Here is a 17,872-nt window from a genome sequence, read left to right as displayed (position 1 = left end):
AAATGCAATTGGCTGTTCCGGCCTACTAAAGGTGTCTGTCTGCCCCTGCCTGGTGTTGTCCTCAACTGAATAAAGCTGAGCTTCAACCTTCAGTTCCAAATTACCATTTTTAAAAATGCAATTGGCTGTTCCGGCCTACTAAAGGTGAATGTCTGCCCCTGCCTGGTGTTGTCCTCAACTGAATAAAGCTGAGCTTCTACCTTCTGTTCCAAATTACCATTTTTAAAAATGCCATTGGCTGTTCCGGCCTACTAAAGGTGTCTGTCTGCCCCTGCCTGGTGTTGTCCTCAACTGAATAAAGCTGAGCTTCAACCTTCAGTTCCAAATTACCATTTTTAAAAATGCAATTGGCTGTTCCGGCCTACTAAAGGTGTCTGTCTGCCCCTGCCTGGTGTTGTCCTCAACTGAATAAAGCTGAGCTTCTACCTTCTGCCTCTTACTAACTGCTGTTTTTTTAAAAAATTGGCTGTTCCGGCCTACTAAAGGTGAATGTCTGCCCCTGCCTGGTGTTGTCCTCAACTGAATAAAGCTGAGCTTCTACCTTCTGTTCCAAATTACCATTTTTAAAAATGCAATTGGCTGTTCCGGCCTACTAAAGGTGTCTGTCTGCCCCTGCCTGGTGTTGTCCTCAACTGAATAAAGCTGAGCTTCTACCTTCTGTTCCAAATTACCATTTTTAAAAATGCCATTGGCTGTTCCGGCCTACTAAAGGTGTCTGTCTGCCCCTGCCTGGTGTTGTCCTCAACTGAATAAAGCTGAGCTTCAACCTTCAGTTCCAAATTACCATTTTTAAAAATGCAATTGGCTGTTCCGGCCTACTAAAGGTGAATGTCTGCCCCTGCCTGGTGTTGTCCTCAACTGAATAAAGCTGAGCTTCTACCTTCTGTTCCAAATTACCATTTTTAAAAATGCAATTGGCTGTTCCGGCCTACTAAAGGTGTCTGTCTGCCCCTGCCTGGTGTTGTCCTCAACTGAATAAAGCTGAGCTTCAACCTTCAGTTCCAAATTACCATTTTTAAAAATGCAATTGGCTGTTCCGGCCTACTAAAGGTGTCTGTCTGCCCCTGCCTGGTGTTGTCCTCAACTGAATAAAGCTGAGCTTCTACCTTCTGCCTCTTACTAACTGCTGTTTTTTTAAAAAATTGGCTGTTCCGGCCTACTAAAGGTGAATGTCTGCCCCTGCCTGGTGTTGTCCTCAACTGAATAAAGCTGAGCTTCTACCTTCTGTTCCAAATTACCATTTTTAAAAATGCCATTGGCTGTTCCGGCCTACTAAAGGTGTCTGTCTGCCCCTGCCTGGTGTTGTCCTCAACTGAATAAAGCTGAGCTTCAACCTTCAGTTCCAAATTACCATTTTTAAAAATGCAATTGGCTGTTCCGGCCTACTAAAGGTGTCTGTCTGCCCCTGCCTGGTGTTGTCCTCAACTGAATAAAGCTGAGCTTCTACCTTCTGTTCCAAATTACCATTTTTAAAAATGCAATTGGCTGTTCCGGCCTACTAAAGGTGAATGTCTGCCCCTGCCTGGTGTTGTCCTCAACTGAATAAAGCTGAGCTTCTACCTTCTGTTCCAAATTACCATTTTTAAAAATGCCATTGGCTGTTCCGGCCTACTAAAGGTGTCTGTCTGCCCCTGCCTGGTGTTGTCCTCAACTGAATAAAGCTGAGCTTCAACCTTCAGTTCCAAATTACCATTTTTAAAAATGCAATTGGCTGTTCCGGCCTACTAAAGGTGTCTGTCTGCCCCTGCCTGGTGTTGTCCTCAACTGAATAATGCTGAGCTTCTACCTTCTGCCTCTTACTAACTGCTGTTTTTTTAAAAAATTGGCTGTCCCGGCCTACTAAAGGTGTCTGTCTGCCCCTGCCTGGTGTTGTCCTCAACTGAACAAAGCTGAGCTTCCACATTCTGGCTTTCGCCCTATACTATCAGATATTAAACTGCATTTGGCCTACTAGTGTGGTTAGGCCCTTGAAACAGTGTCTGCTGCTCTTGGGTTTGCTACTCCACTGAACAAAGCAATGCCGCCTGTTTAGTCCTGTTACCAATTTTGAACTGCATTTAGCCTACTTTATTCTTTGGCCCTATATCTGTTTCCTCCTCATCCTGCCCATTGCCCAGCCACTGCTAGATGAGTCTGCTGGTACATTGACCTAGACCACTACATTCCCCTTATACTCTACACAGCCAGAATCTGACCCTGCTGAAAGTAAGGTTCCCCTTCCCGCATGTTATACCACCTTACACAGGGACAGAGAGGAAGGTGCAGATGAAAGTGCAGGTTCCTTCATCAGGTGGGGGGGCATACTCGTTGGCGACGTCACTGGCACAGGGCCCCTCAGAGTACGCAAAAGTGTCGCTGCTGGTGGGAGGCGCCCCCGCCATGCAAACACACATCGCTGTACTTTGAGGGGCCCTGTGCCAGTGCCAATGCGAACGAGTGGGCCCCCCCTGCTTGCTCAGGATCACAGCACTTGCAACGTTGAAATACTTACCTTTCCCTGCAACACCGCCGTGACGTAGTCCGCATTTCCTGGGCCCACGAAAAACTTGAGCCGGCCCTACTCCCCCCACAACTTTTGCCAAATGACCCCCAATTCCCTATGCCCAACTATTATTATAAAGTTAATTAAGATTGACAAGCTTCAGAAACAAGAATGGATGTTTTTGGCATTAAAATGGGCACTGTAGGTGTTTTCCTGGCCTCCACTCACTGCCGACTATGCTTCCCCATTGACTTGCATTGGGTTTCGTGTTTCGGTCGATCCCCGACTTTTAGCGATAATCGGCCGACTGCACTCGACTCGACTCTGGACAAAATCGGGTTTCACAAAACCCGACTCGATCTTAAAAAAATGAAAGTCGCTCAACTCTAGTGGAGAGAATGTTTCTGGCCAAGTGGCAGGAGCCCTATGAAGTAGTTGGAAAGGTTAGCGATGTCAACTGTAAAGTCCACCATCCAGGGAATAGAAAACCCTACCAGGTACACCACGTCAACCTGATTAAGACTTGGCAAGACAGGAAGCCTGTGGAAGCTCCGTGTCTGATGGATAAGTTTGAAGCCAACGTGAAAGAGGTCAAGGTGGCAGAGATGCTGTCATGTGCCAAAACCCAGCAATGCCAAGATCTCCCACATCATAATAGAGGCCTGTTCTCAAAATTACCGGGTTGTTCATAGATCATAGAACATGAGGTTCTCACAGAGCCTCATGGTTGGGTGAACTTGATGCCATATCTGATTCTGGAAGGTGAGCGGATGCTGAGCCTGGGAGTCATTGAAGAGTCCAAGAGTGTCTAGTCCAGTCCCATAGTCTTAGCGCCGAAATCAGATGGAGAATTGTGGTTTTGAAATAACTATAGGAAGCTAAATGAGATCTCTTAGGTTAATGCATACCACCAATGACCCATGTCAATGAACTGACTGAAAGGCTATGGCCGGCCCAGTACATTACTACCCTTGACCTCACAAAAAGGTATTGGCAAATTACCATGTCCCAAGATGTCAAGGAGAAGATGGCCTTCTCAAAGCAGAAGGTTGTTTTCAGTACACCAAGATGCCATTTGGGTTGCAAGGAGCAATGGCCACCTTCCAGAGATCCATGGACCATATCCTAGCTCCCCACAAGACCTACGCGGCTGCCTACCTGGATGACATTGTGATATTCAGCCATGATTGGGGAAGCCATCTCAGCAAAGTCCAGGCGATACTTGATGCTGTACAGAAGGCGGGGTTTGCCAGAAACCTGAAGATATGTGTTATGGGTATAAATAAAGCTAAATTCGTAGGCTATGTCACGGGCAGGGGTGAAATATAGTCTGAAATAAATAAAGTCGACACGATCCAGAGTTGGCCAGAACCTCTATCAATGAAGCAGATTAGAGTGTTCCTGAGCATTGTGCACTACTACAGCTGGTTTATTTATCCATAATTTTACCATAATAGCTGCTCACCTGATGGACCTCTTTAAAGGGATGGTCGGCTATGGCTAAGTGGTCTCTAGAAGCTAAAATGGCCTTCCAAGAACTGAAGCCTCGTGTAAACAGCCAGTGTTAGTGGCACCTGACTTCTTCAAGGAGTTTGTGGTCCAGACAGATGCTTCAGATGTCAGGCTGGGTGCTGTCTTATCACAAGAGGTGAATGGGGAAGAGCTTTTCATAATGTATCTCAGTCAAAAGCTGTCATCCTGCAAGAAAAACTATCCCATAGTGGAGAAGGAAAGTTTGTTCATCAAGTGGTTGTTGGACACTCTAAAGTACCACCTCTTGGGATGGAAATTCAGGCTAGTGTCAGACCATGACCCACTGAGGTGGATATGAGAGAAGAAGGGGAACAATGCCCAAGTGACCAGGTGCTTCCTAGTGCTTCAAGATTTTAGCTTCCATGTAGTGCATAAGCCCGGGAAACTGCTTGGCAATTCTGATGGTCTGTCAAGGGTCCACTATTGGCAGAAGTTGCCTAGCCCCCTGGCTTTGGAGAGAGGGGGGTAAGTAAGAAGGCTGCTAGACAGGTCCATGAGGAGAGATATGTATCATCGAGGTTGGTAGATCCGGAGATATAAGCTCGGGAAAGCAGGCTTCAGGAGGAATAGTGCTGAGAGAGTTAATAAGGCATATTAGCACAGGTTTTAGGAGCAGTCAAAGAGATGGGTGAGACTGGTTGCTCTCATATACCCAGCCCGGGAGCATGGAATGGCAGGTAACAAGCAGACTAGTTGTCTCATTCAGTGTCTGTGTCTACAGGTGTGTATACCTCCAGTATTGCTTGTGTTTGCCAAAGTAATCAAGAGCTGGACACTAACCTGAGTGGGTGAACCCACACCACTGTATGGACCATTTACTTTCTGCTTTCACTGTTTTCCAGAAAAGGCTGTCTTTCCGTTTGATTATGCTGAGTGGTTTGTGAAGTTTTAATAAACCAGCGTGACATTTTACTGAAACCGCTTTCTGTGCCTTCCTCAACCACAGTTGAGAGAGTAGAAATAATACATTATGCAAGAATAAACATACAGTGGGGCAAAAAAGTATTTAGTCAGTCAGCAATAGTGCAAGTTCCACCACTTAAAAAGATGAGAGGCGTCTGTAATTTACATCATAGGTAGACCTCAACTATGGGAGACAAACTGAGTCAAAAAAATCCAGAAAATCACATTGTCTGTTTTTTTAACATTTAATTTGCATATTATGGTGGAAAATAAGTATTTGGTCAGAAACAAACAATCAAGATTTCTGGCTCTCACAGACTTGTAACTTCTTCTTTAAGAGTCTCCTCTTTCCTCCACTCATTACCTGTAGTCATGGCACCTGTTTAAACTTGTTATCAGTATAAAAAGACACCTGTGCACACCCTCAAACAGTCTGACTCCAAACTCCACTATGGTGAAGACCAAAGAGCTGTCAAAGGACACCAGAAACAAAATTGTAGCCCTGCACCAGGCTGGGAAGACTGAATCTGCAATAGCCAACCAGCTTGGAGTGAAGAAATCAACAGTGGGAGCAATAATTAGAAAATGGAAGACATAAAAGACCACTGATAATCTCCCTCGATCTGGGGCTCCACGCAAAATCCCACCCCGTGGGGTCAGAATGATCACAAGAACGGTGAGCAAAAATCCCAGAACCACGCGGGGGGACCTAGTGAATGAACTGCAGAGAGCTGGGACCAATGTAACAAGGCCTACCATAAGTAACACACTACGCCACCATGGACTCAGATCCTGCAGTGCCAGACGTGTCCCACTGCTTAAGCCAGTACATGTCCGGGCCCGTCTGAAGTTTGCTAGAGAGCATTTGGATGATCCAGAGGAGTTTTGGGAGAATGTCCTATGGTCTGATGAAACCAAACTGGAACTGTTTGGTAGAAACACAACTTGTCGTGTTTGGAGGAAAAAGAATACTGAGTTGCATCCATCAAACACCATACCTACTGTAAAGCATGGTGGTGGAAACATCATGCTTTGGGGCTGTTTCTCTGCAAAGGGGCCAGGACGACTGATCTGGGTACATGAAAGAATGAATGGGGCCATGTATCGTGAGATTTTGAGTGCAAACCTCCTTCCATCAGCAAGGGCATTGAAGATGAAGCGTGGCTGGGTCTTTCAACATGACAATGATCCAAAGCACACCGCCAGGGCAACGAAGGAGTGGCTTCGTAAGAAGCATTTCAAGGTCCTGGAGTGGCCTAGCCAGTCTCCAGATCTCAACCCTATAGAAAACCTTTGAAGGGAGTTGAAAGTCCGTGTTGCCAAGCGAAAAGCCAAAAACATCACTGCTCTAGAGGAGATCTGCATGGAGGAATGGGCCAACATACCAACAACAGTGTGTGGCAACCTTGTGAAGACTTACAGAAAACGTTTGACCTCTGTCATTGCCAACAAAGGATATTTTACAAAGTATTGAGATGAAATTTTGTTTCTGACCAAATACTTATTTTCCACCATAATATGCAAATTAAATGTAAAAAAAACAGACAATGTGATTTTCTGGATTTTTTTTTCTCAGTTTGTCTCCCATAGTTGAGGTCTACCTATGAGGTAAATTACAGACGCCTCTCATCTTTTTAAGTGGTGGAACTTGCACTATTGCTGACTGACTAAATACTTTTTTCCCCACTGTATATGTATATCTATATATATACATCATTAGACATATGAAAGGATTTCATGATGATTAAGAAAGATTATTCTAGAAACTGGCAGATACAGTAATTTTGGTTGTAATTTCCAGATTCTAAAAAGTATTGTGTCTATTTTCATGTTGATGGATTTGGTGAACATATACAGTATGTTGTATAGCATGCAAAGGTTAACTTAGTGATTTATTATGTTGCAAATCATAATGTAACTACTTGGGCCTCTGCCACGATTCATGACAAATTCTCAATGTACACTATGTGTGGACATTAGACAGGCCTAAAACTGGAGAAACAGATGTGCAATAATGACATCTGCAGCATATGATTATTCCCTCTACCACTTGTTGTGAATGTATATTATTTTGCTTTAAGTCAATTTAAAAGTCACTTCAAATGCCACTTTCCTTTGTGCTTTATTTTTTCCTGTTTAGCAGTAGTTGATAATCCCACCAATAATAATGTAAAATAGCACTGTAAAGGAGTTTTAGCTGAGTAACTCTAAGGCCGGAGTCACACTACCGGAGAAGATGGACAAGTGCTATGCGATAAAAAATCGCATAGCACTCGGACCAGTATTCATCTATGGGGCAGCTCACATCACCGTTTTTTTTCTCGGCCGTTTTCAGTGTGATTTCATGCTGCGATTGTCACCGACACTCGGCTGAGTCTCGGCTCACTCGCACCCATATAAGCCTATGGGTGCAAGTGAGACAATCCACATCACTCGAGTCATCATCCGAGTGATGTGCGATATACACTGACCGCGACAATGGAGGAGATGGAGAAATTAGTTTCCCGCCTGCTCCGCAGCTGTGCTCCGATCCTCTCTGTACGAGAGGCTCGGAGCATAGACACATGACACTCGGCTCCCGCTCACAGCAGAGCAGGAGCCGAGGGTCATTAGCATATCTCATCCAATGCTCTTGCATTGGATGCCATACACTCGTCTGACTCCGGCCTAAGGCTGAAATCATAAATGCAGTTTTTCACACAGTTTTTTGTACACAGCTTTTTAAGCCAATCCCTGAAGTGGATCTAAATATAAAATACAGTATTAAGGAATGAACCCATATATCCCATTTAAGCTATATTTGCTTCTGCTTTGGTGCAAAACCATTTCAGAATCTATCAAAATATATATGTGCAATAATAGGCTTAACTGTGTGCACACGGTGCGTTTTTGATGCATTTTCGCTGCAATTTTTCCATGTGGAAATGGGCCAAAAACGCCATGGAATCCTTATGCAAGCTAATTCAATGACAATCCTGAAGTGTTGTGCATATGATCAGTAAATTTCCTTTGAGTATTTGCAGTGCATTTTTTTCAGCAGCATGTCAATTCATTGTGCATTTCTGCAGCGTTTTTCACCTATTGACTTCATTTGAGTCAGTTAATATATATACAGCACAAAAATTGCAATAGGGTGCAAAAAACCTTCCAGGCATATACCAAACCTTTACAATAGTTCCAAAACAACAAAGGCAGTACACCAATAGATGTACCTTTCAGGTTATCCCTCAAGTAACCTCACTTGTCTTCCCTTCTTTTAAGGTCCATGCTGTCAGACTCTACATCCCCTTCTCCATGCGAGTGGTGGTGGTGTATCGTCCTCCTGGTCCCTCCCATCAGTTCCTGGATCACTTTGCTACCTGGCTTCCACACTTTCTCTCCTGTGACATCCCCACCCTCATCATGGGTGATTTCAACATCTCCATTGCTTTTCCCCTCTCCCCATCTGCTACTCACCTTTTATCTCTAACCTCCTCTTTTGGCCTTTTGCAGATTACTAACTCTCCAACGTATGAAGACGGAAACTCCCTCTACTTGCTCTTCTCCCAGCTTTGCTCAGTGGATGATATCACAAACTCACCTCTCCCGCTCTCTGACCACAACCTTCTTTTATTCTCTATCAAGAGCTGCCATTGTAATGCTGTAATATCTATTGTATGTACAAGTCTCTCTAAAATGTAAAGTGCTGCAGAATACGTCGGCGACTCGGCGCTATAGAAATAAAATTATTATTATTATTATGAAATACATGTGCAGTTTATTGGCCCAGTTGCGACGTTTCGTTCCCGAGTGTGGACCTTTCTTAAGCAGTTTCAAAAGTGCAAGTGCATGGTATTTTATAACTAACAAATTATTTAAATAATTAGTGACAATTAGCAAAATTGCTTATGATATCTTGATTTTAAGAGAAATACATCAACATGAATTTATAAAGTGCTACAATGTGCAATTAATAAAACATACATACAGATTAATATAACCATCAAAATCATAATTGGTGATCAGTGACATCTGTACATTCATTCAAAGCATGAGTCACCCCATTCATATTCCAAAACTGGCACCGATATGCGGTGTCGTAATCAATCTAATGCGCATGTCAGGAACTGCTTAGACCACATAACAAACTAGTACTTCCGCTCATGCGCGAATATCAGTTGAAACCTCCAGCAACATCTTGAAAATATCTGTGAAATTACGCACACGCTGGAAAGTAAAAATACCAGAGTTCAATGCAAATACTGCACATGCATTTCATCTATTGGTGTGCTGCCTTATTTTTTGGGGAAATATATATATATATATATATATATATATATATATATATATATATATACTCACCGGCCACTTTATTAGGTACACCTGTCCAACTTCTTGTTAACACTTAATTTCTAATCAGCCAATCACATGGCGGCAACTCAGTGCATTTAGGCATGTAGACATGGTCAAGACAATCTCCTGCAGTTCAAACCGAGCATCAGTATGGGGAAGAAAGGTGATTTGAGTGCCTTTGAACGTGGCATGGTTGTTGGTGCCAGAAGGGCTGGTCTGAGTATTTCAGAAACTGCTGATCTACTGGGATTTTCACGCACAACCATCTCTAGGGTTTACAGAGAATGGTCCGAAAAAGAAAAAAAATCCAGTGAGCAGCAGTTCTGTGGGCGGAAATGCCTTGTTGATGCCAGAGGTCAGAGGAGAATGGGCAGACTGGTTCGAGCTGATAGAAAGGCAACAGTGACTCAAATCGCCACCCGTTACAACCAAGGTAGGCCTAAGAGCATCTCTGAACGCACAGTGCGTTGAACTTTGAGGCAGATGGGCTACAGCAGCAGAAGACCACACCGGGTACCACTCCTTTCAGCTAAGAACAGGAAACTGAGGCTACAATTTGTACAAGCTCATCGAAATTGGACAGTAGAAGATTGGAAAAACGTTGCTTGGTCTGATGAGTCTCGATTTCTGCTGCGACATTCGGATGGTAGGGTCAGAATTTGGCGTAAACAACATGAAAGCATGGATCCATCCTGCCTTGTATGGAGCATCTTTGGGATGTGCAGCCGACAAATCTGCGGCAACTGTGTGATGCCATCATGTCAATATGGACCAAAATCTCTGAGGAATGCTTCCAGCACCTTGTTGAATCTATGCCACGAAGAATTGAGGCAGTTCTGAAGGCAAAAGGGGGTCCAACCCGTTACTAGCATGGTGTACCTAATAAAGTGGCCGGTGAGTGTATATGCACTGTATATATACAGCTCTGGCAAAAGTTAAGAGACCACCACATGAAAACCCTGTCATACGTAGCCCAGTCTCCAGACCTGAACCCCATTGAAAACCTCTGGAATGTAATCAAATAACTGCTTACATTTTTGCTCCAGAAGCAGTGTGAAAGCCTGGTGGAAAGCATGACAAGAAAGCATGAAAGCTGTGATTAAAAATCATGGTTATTCCACAAAATATTGATTTCTGAACTCTTACTGAGTTAAAACATTAGTATTGCTGTTTCTAAATGATTATGAACTTGTTTTCTTTGCATTATTTGAGGTCTGAAAGCACTGGGTTTTTTTTAAGTTTGACCATTTCTTCTTTTCAGAAAAAAAACACAAAATTCATTGCTTGGAAATTTGGAGACGTTGTCAGAAGTTTATAAAATAAATGAACAATTTACATTTTACTCCAAAATATACCTATAAAGAGAAAAATCTGAAAAACTGAACAATTTGCAGTGGTCCCTTAATTTTTGCCAGAGCTGTATATATATCTATATATATAATTGTCTAAGGGTCTGTTTGTCTGTAACCGAAATCCCGCATCGCTGATTGGTCGTGCCCGGCTGGCCACGACCAACCAGTGTTCATAAATAAACTATATACATATACTAGAATGAGAATAACATGAAGGACAGTCTGTGAGGGAGATAATAACATGGAGGACAGTCTGTGAGGGAGAGAATAACATGAAGGCCAGTCTGTGAGGGAGAGAATAACATGGAGGACAGTGTGTGAGGGAAAGAATAACATGGAAGACAGTCTGTGAGGGAGAGGATAACATGGAGGACAGTCTGTGAGGGAGAGGATAACATGGAGGACAGTCTGTGAGGGAGAGGATAACATGAAGGACAGTCTGTGAGGGAAAGAATAACATGGAGGACAGTGTGTGAGGGAGAGAATAACATAGAGGACAGTCTGTGAGGGCGAGAATAACATGAAGGACAGTCTGTGAGGGAGAGAATAACATGGAGGACAGTCTGTGAGGGAGAAGATAACATGGAGGACAGTCTGTGAGAGAGAAAATAACATGGAGGGCAGTCTGTGAGGGAGAAAATAACATGAAGGACAGTCTGTGAGGGAGAGGATAACATGGAGGACAGTCTGTGAGGGAGAGAATAACATGGAGGACAGTCTGTGAGGGAGAGAATAACATGGAGGACAGTGTGTGAGGGAGAGAATAACATGGAGGACAGTGTGTGAGGGAGAGAATAACATGGAGGACAATCTGTGAGGGAGAGGATAACATGGAGGACAGTCTGTGAGAGAGAAAATAACATGGAGGACAGTCTGTGAGGGAGAAAATAACATGAAGGACAGTCTGTGAGGGAGAGGATAACATGAAGGACAGTCTGTGAGGGAGAGAATAGCATGGAGGACAGTCTGTGAGGGAGAGAATAACATGGAGGACAGTGTGTGAGGGAGAGAATAACATGGAGGACAGTGTGTAAGGGAAAAAAAAACATTTTCCCCATTTTTAAGTTTATCATATGGTAAAATAAATGGTGTCTTTGAAAACTAGAAGTCATCCTGTAGAAAACAAGCTGTCATACAGCGATAGATGACTAATAAAGTTTTGACTCTTAAAACAAAGACAAGAGAAAAACAATGGCAGTGTGTCCAATGGGTTAAAACATAAATGTAAGCACCAATGTTTATATGAATACTAGATGGTGGCCCGATTCTAACGCATTGGGTATCTGCTATATAATCGTCTAATTCTGTTTGTCTGTAAGGGAAATCCCGTGTCGCTGATTGGTCTCGCCAGCTGCCAGCGACCAATCAGTGACAATCAGTGATATTGGCGCGGGATTTAAACACCGCTTCACTGATAATGTATATATTTTACCCGGAAAATCCTGTGTATTCATTGCATTATTCTTAAATCTTCATAAACTACATACATATTCTAGAATACCCGATGCATTATCTATTCTATTCTAACCTCTCAAGCTGTGATTTTACTGAACCTGGCACATGAATTACCGGCTTTTATTCTATCTTTTACCCAATGTTACCGACTTTTTCCGATTTTAAGAAAAATGCTTGTGTTACCGATCACAAATCCGAATGTACCATATTCGTGCCAAATTTATGTTTGGGGATCGTTTTCCGAACATATTCACTCATCTCTATTAGCAACGACCCTCCTAAGTAAGCCCAGCCCCATGGAACAGTGGGTCCATGAACCATGTGCACCACGTGTGTTTGTGACAATATAAATAGATAGAAGAGCTGGCAGCATTGATTGATAATATTGGAGCAGCAGTTATCATGGTATCATCTGTTTGTCCTACTACTGATGAATGAGACAAGTACACAAACATAAAACACAAAACAAATATCACTCTTTTTTGCACTGGATCCATTTGATGTGCAGTGCACATCAGATTCAGAAAATACACACATTCTGGAGACTTTCTTTATAGTACAGTATATAATCATTTGATTCTAATGTATATGCAGCACCCCCACTGCCGCAGGGCCGAGGGGTACCCGGTACCGGGCCTCTCTGTCTCGGTTCTGGGATTGTCACGGTGGCTAGACCCGGTCCGTGACCCTGCTGAGGGGCGTCCAATGAAAGTTGAGAGAGATAATGATGTGCGGTGCAGGGTGCGATGAATAACGAGGACACAGAGTTGCAGTCTCTTTACCTCTTTACTGAAGGTCTCGAGGTGCTCAATCCAGAGCATTGTTAACAGGGCTGTCTGAGACCGGCCGGTCCGAAGGCACATCCGGAGTTCCCTTAACAGGTGGGAATCAGTGTCTACCTTCTAGCGCCTGTGTGTTGTAGTCCTTCCCTGCTGAGCACCCCGGGATAGTCCTCACAACTGCTGTGTCTGTCTCTGATGTTCGTTCTCTCCGTCCCCCAGATTATATGGTTAGGATGGACCCGTATGACGGGGTAGGCCTGGAGTTCTTCCGGGACCCTAGAGTCGCCCCTCTCCCACAGCTGCCTCCGTTGTCTGCTTAGGTGTTTAAGTGAGACAGCCAACCTATAATTGGCTGTCCTGCCGTGGTTTGAAGTAATGCTTAGAGTCTCTTACTTGCTCGGCATTCCGGCCACCGACTGTTTGCGCCTCAGAAGGATGTTGCCTCGATCTTACAGCATGACTCCTTCTGGTCCTATCGCCTCTTTGCTGTATTCCCGTTTCTTACTTCTTGTCCTTTTCTAGGAATCTGCCAGGATCCCATCCCTGACAGGTCCTCTCTCTAGCTCTTCCCAGTTACTTCTCCCTGTCTTCCTGTCCAACCCCCAGTTTTACCAGAGTGTGAGGAGTGGCCTACAAGATAGAACCACTCCCCCTGGTGGCCGGAGTGTGAAGTGTAGTGTGTGTGATACCTGGTCAGGTGAACTCCTTTAGTGCAATCAGAGGTAACATCACTCCCCTTAGTGGCAGAGCGACATTACTGCAACGACCAGGACTCTGGGTCGTTGCATATACTGTCAGATTTTCTGACCAAACTTAATGTCAGCCTAACCTAACTCTTCATCCAACATGTGATGTTTAGTAACTTGACAAGCCTTGCGCTTCCATACAATCAGATCAGAGGAGGTCAATGATGACATGTTGTATTGTATGTGTTCTCATATTTTTCTTCCTTGATAGCATGCCTTTCTGATATGTAAATTATTCATGAAGTGTTTTCTTTGTGTCCATCTTTTTACAATCTAAAAACAGCTGCTTCATTTGTTACCATGTTGATGGATGTCTCTTCCACTTTACTACAGATGCCATTAAATTAAACATTATGTAAATATTATCATCTCACTATGATGTTTTGAAGAACTCAGTATCTTGTTGGCAGCATCAAATTTTGGATGGAGACAGTAAAAACCCTTACTGAGATAATGACTAAGGAGATAAATTAACTACTTCATTTAAAGGGAACCAATCAGCTGATTTGTGCTGCGCAAACCACAGGTAATATGATTTAGAACCTGACTGTGATTGCTGTCAGGTGTATTTTCTTCGTAAATGCTCCAGCATTTCAGAGAAGTTATAATTTAAAGACCTGGCCAGTGACCATAGTTAATTGACAGGTGTGAGATCTTTTGGAACACCTGGAGTGGACCCGCAGATCCATGACAACAAACCTCCCAAGGGTGAGCTGACCTGGTAGACCACCCAAGAGAGACAATTGCCGCAGAAGCTGGAACCCGGAGACAGGTAGTAGGAGGTACAAAATAGAGAAACTGGGCGTAGGACGGACAGAGCGGGGCAAGATGAAGTACAGTTTGGTAAGAGCTGAGTACAGGCGAGACCAAAGGAGCACTGGGAAGGGGAAGACACAAAGGAAGCAGGACAGGACAGAGACACCAGACTAACAGAGTACGGAGCGGACACTGGGAAGGCTGGACTGGACGAGGAGACAAGGAAGCCTGGGAAAGGCAGAGAAGCTGAACTGGCTAGACAGAGCGGAGACTCAGAACAGGCAGTGCAAAGACAAAGGTGGACCTGAGTCACAGAAGCACAAATGACAGAGAGGCAAGGAGCAGAGGAAGGAATCGCCTTAAATACATGGAGTGCTGAAGAACTTCCGAGTCACGGTCCTCCAGGATCACAGAGAGGAGATACAGAGCACCTGTAAATCAGAACGAGGAAGTGCTGGAGTGGGTGGTGCACACGCGCACCCGACGAGAACCAGGGAGCGGAGAAGAATGAAGGAGAGGACACGCATCTACAGAAGGAGCGCGCCGCAGCGGGTAAGTATGAGCAGGGGGAGCGGCGGTGGTCCTGGCAGCAGGCACGGCCGCAGAAGGAGTGGCCGTGAAAATAGGTCTCTGTCATGACAGATCTGTCAATCACCTGTAAAAGTGCTGGTAAAAGCTGGCCAGGGCAGTTAAGTGTAGACTCAGTACAAACCACTGATAGTTGAATGTGTTACAGCAGAACTTGTGCTGAGCTTTATAGTTCTACTAATACTACAGTATTATCAATCACCCAAGCTGTCACTCAAGGAGGAGAGCCTACCCTCCAATCAACCATAAAGTAAGGAGACCACATTGCTCTGAACTGGCCAAGGGAATACTTGAGGATACACCTTTATGTATGTATTCTGTTACAAGATATATGCACATTATTAAAGTTTATTTGCTGCAATTTCTTCAGTAAGGAAAGAATTAACTATAACGACTGTGTCAGTCCATTTCTCCTCATTACACCTGTAATTTCCAGGTATTTCTTACTAGTAGTGATGATGCTCGTTACTTGAGTTTCTCCAAGCATGCTCAGGTCTTCTCCGAGTATTTTTTGGGTGCTCGGAGATTTAGTTTATGTCGACGCAGCTGCATGATTTATGGATGCTAGACAGCCTCAATACAAGTGGGGATTTCCTAACAAACAGGCCAAAATACTCGGAGAACACCCGAGCATGATCGGAGAAACTCGAGCAACGAGCATACACGCTCATCACTAGTTGCTAGCATATTGCTGTAACGTTGAAGTTTCTTATTTTACTGACTGTTGGCAGATCAAAAGTGTTGCAAGAAGCCGTACAATTTCCTAACATTTAATTTAAAATGATTTTCAGGCCTAACTTAAGTCCAGTATAATACAGGATATGTCCATAATTAAGGCTTTTGCATTTTTGAAGCTTATGGTAAGATTTTTGATACAAGGATGATACCTCAGCAGACGCCTGTGGTATGAAAAGCACGAAGACTAAATATATTTTCTGAACATAATTCTCTATGGGACTTCAGAAATGATATGGTCTGTACAGAGTAAGTATAGTTTGACTCCCAAAGAGATCAAACTATAGCTTAGTGGAGCCACATCAAAGTGCAACAACCCAAGCACATATCATACATGTTAAAAATACTCTTTTTCATTTAGTAAGTTTTCAAAGTAGAGGATATTAGTATATTGCAGAGCAGACGTCCATACACATATATGATTTAAAGTGGATGGTTCAGACCATAAAGTCAAAATTGTATTTGTCCTTCATTTCCATGCTAGCTTGAGATTCTGCACCCCACCATGCGCAGGATTTTATATTAGTCCAAAATTAATACCTGTGCTCAAATGTCTTGATTGAGGGGGTATAAAGGCCACCTGCTATGGGTAAACAGCAATACTAGGAATGACACAAGAAAGATGGGGGGAGACTTCAAATAAACTTTTAACCTCTACACGCCGCAGCCCTTTGTCGCTTTTTAGTTACTGTTTTTCGCTCTCCTTCTTCCCAGAGCCGTAACTTTTCATTTTTCCATCAATATGGCCATGTGAGAGCTTGTTTTTTGCGGTACGAGTTGTACATCATTGGTTTTACAATGTCGTCTACTTGAAAATGGGAAACAAAAATCCAAGTGCGGTGAAATTGTAAAAAAAAGTGCAATTCCACAGCTATTTTTTGGATATTTTTTTTACCATGTTCACCATGCTAAAACGGACCTGTCATTATGATTCTCCAGGTCATTACAAGTTGGTAGATACCAAACACGTATAGATTGTTTTTTATGTAAATGGTGAAAATAAAATCCAAAGTTTGTTTAAAAAAAGCGTCATTTTTCGAGACCCACAGAGTCTCCATTTTTCGTGATTTCGGGTTGGGTGAAGACTTATTTTTTGGGTGCCAAGCTGAAATTTTTATTTATAACATTTTGGTGTGATTACAATCTTTTGAGCGCCCGTTATTGCATTTTAATGCAATGTTGTGGCGACCAAAAAAACGTAATTCTGGCGTTTTTACTTTTTTTTTTGCTACACCGTTTGCCAATCGGATTAATTATTTTTATAGCTTTATATATTGGGCGATTCTGAACGCGGCAATACCAAACATGTGTATATACATATTTTTTTCCATTTGCTGTATTTTGAATGGGGCAGAATGGTGGGTGATTTGAACTTTTATGTATTTTTAATTTTTTTAATATTTTTTTAAAATTTATTTTACTCACTTATATAGCGCCATTAATTCCACAGCGCTTTATGTTTAAAAAACATTTTTTTTACTTTTCACTTGCTTCAATAGTCTCCATGGGAGACTAGAAGCTGTAATTACCCGTTCGCTTCTGCTACACACAGGCGGTGATCAGATCATCTGTGTGTAGCAGAAATGCTCACATGCTATGAGCGCCGTCCACTGGGCAGCACACATTGCAATCTGCTTATGACAAACATAGAAGACTGCTGGAGACATCTGGTTGTCATGCAGACCCATCGGTGACCCATGATCATGTGACAGGGTCACCGTTGGGTGGGATTAGTGATGCACTTCTGGCGCGATCACATTAAATGCCGCTGTCAGAGATTGACAGTGGCATTTAACAGATTAACAGCCGCGGGTGGATCGCGATTCCACCCACAGCAGTTAAAGGCCCATCTCAGCTGTCCAAAAAAGCTGACATGTGCCGGGAAAGATGTAGGTTCAGCGCTGGAGCCAACATCAAAGGGAGGGACACGACTTGTATGTCATGAAGGAGTTAATGACTTTGGCAGGAGCTAAAAGGAGTTCTTCACTTGTGAACAAACGCAGCTTAATGAATTTTGGACCTGAATTAAAATTAAAACAGACAATACTTACCTTCAGCAGTGGAGCCTTTACAGCAATGCCAGTGATGCTGTTCTTGGCAGTGACAGGACATAGCTGTGTCACGTACTGGCCACACACAGTGAGCGTCATCTTGTCACTTGCAGCTTGTATTAATTCATTAAAAAGGACATCCTCCTAAAATCAGCTT

The sequence above is a fragment of the Ranitomeya variabilis genome, chromosome 8, assembly GCF_051348905.1.
Source record: "Ranitomeya variabilis isolate aRanVar5 chromosome 8, aRanVar5.hap1, whole genome shotgun sequence".
NCBI classification, from domain to species: Eukaryota; Metazoa; Chordata; class Amphibia; order Anura; family Dendrobatidae; genus Ranitomeya; species Ranitomeya variabilis.
Note: the sequence above shows the minus strand (reverse complement) of the source record.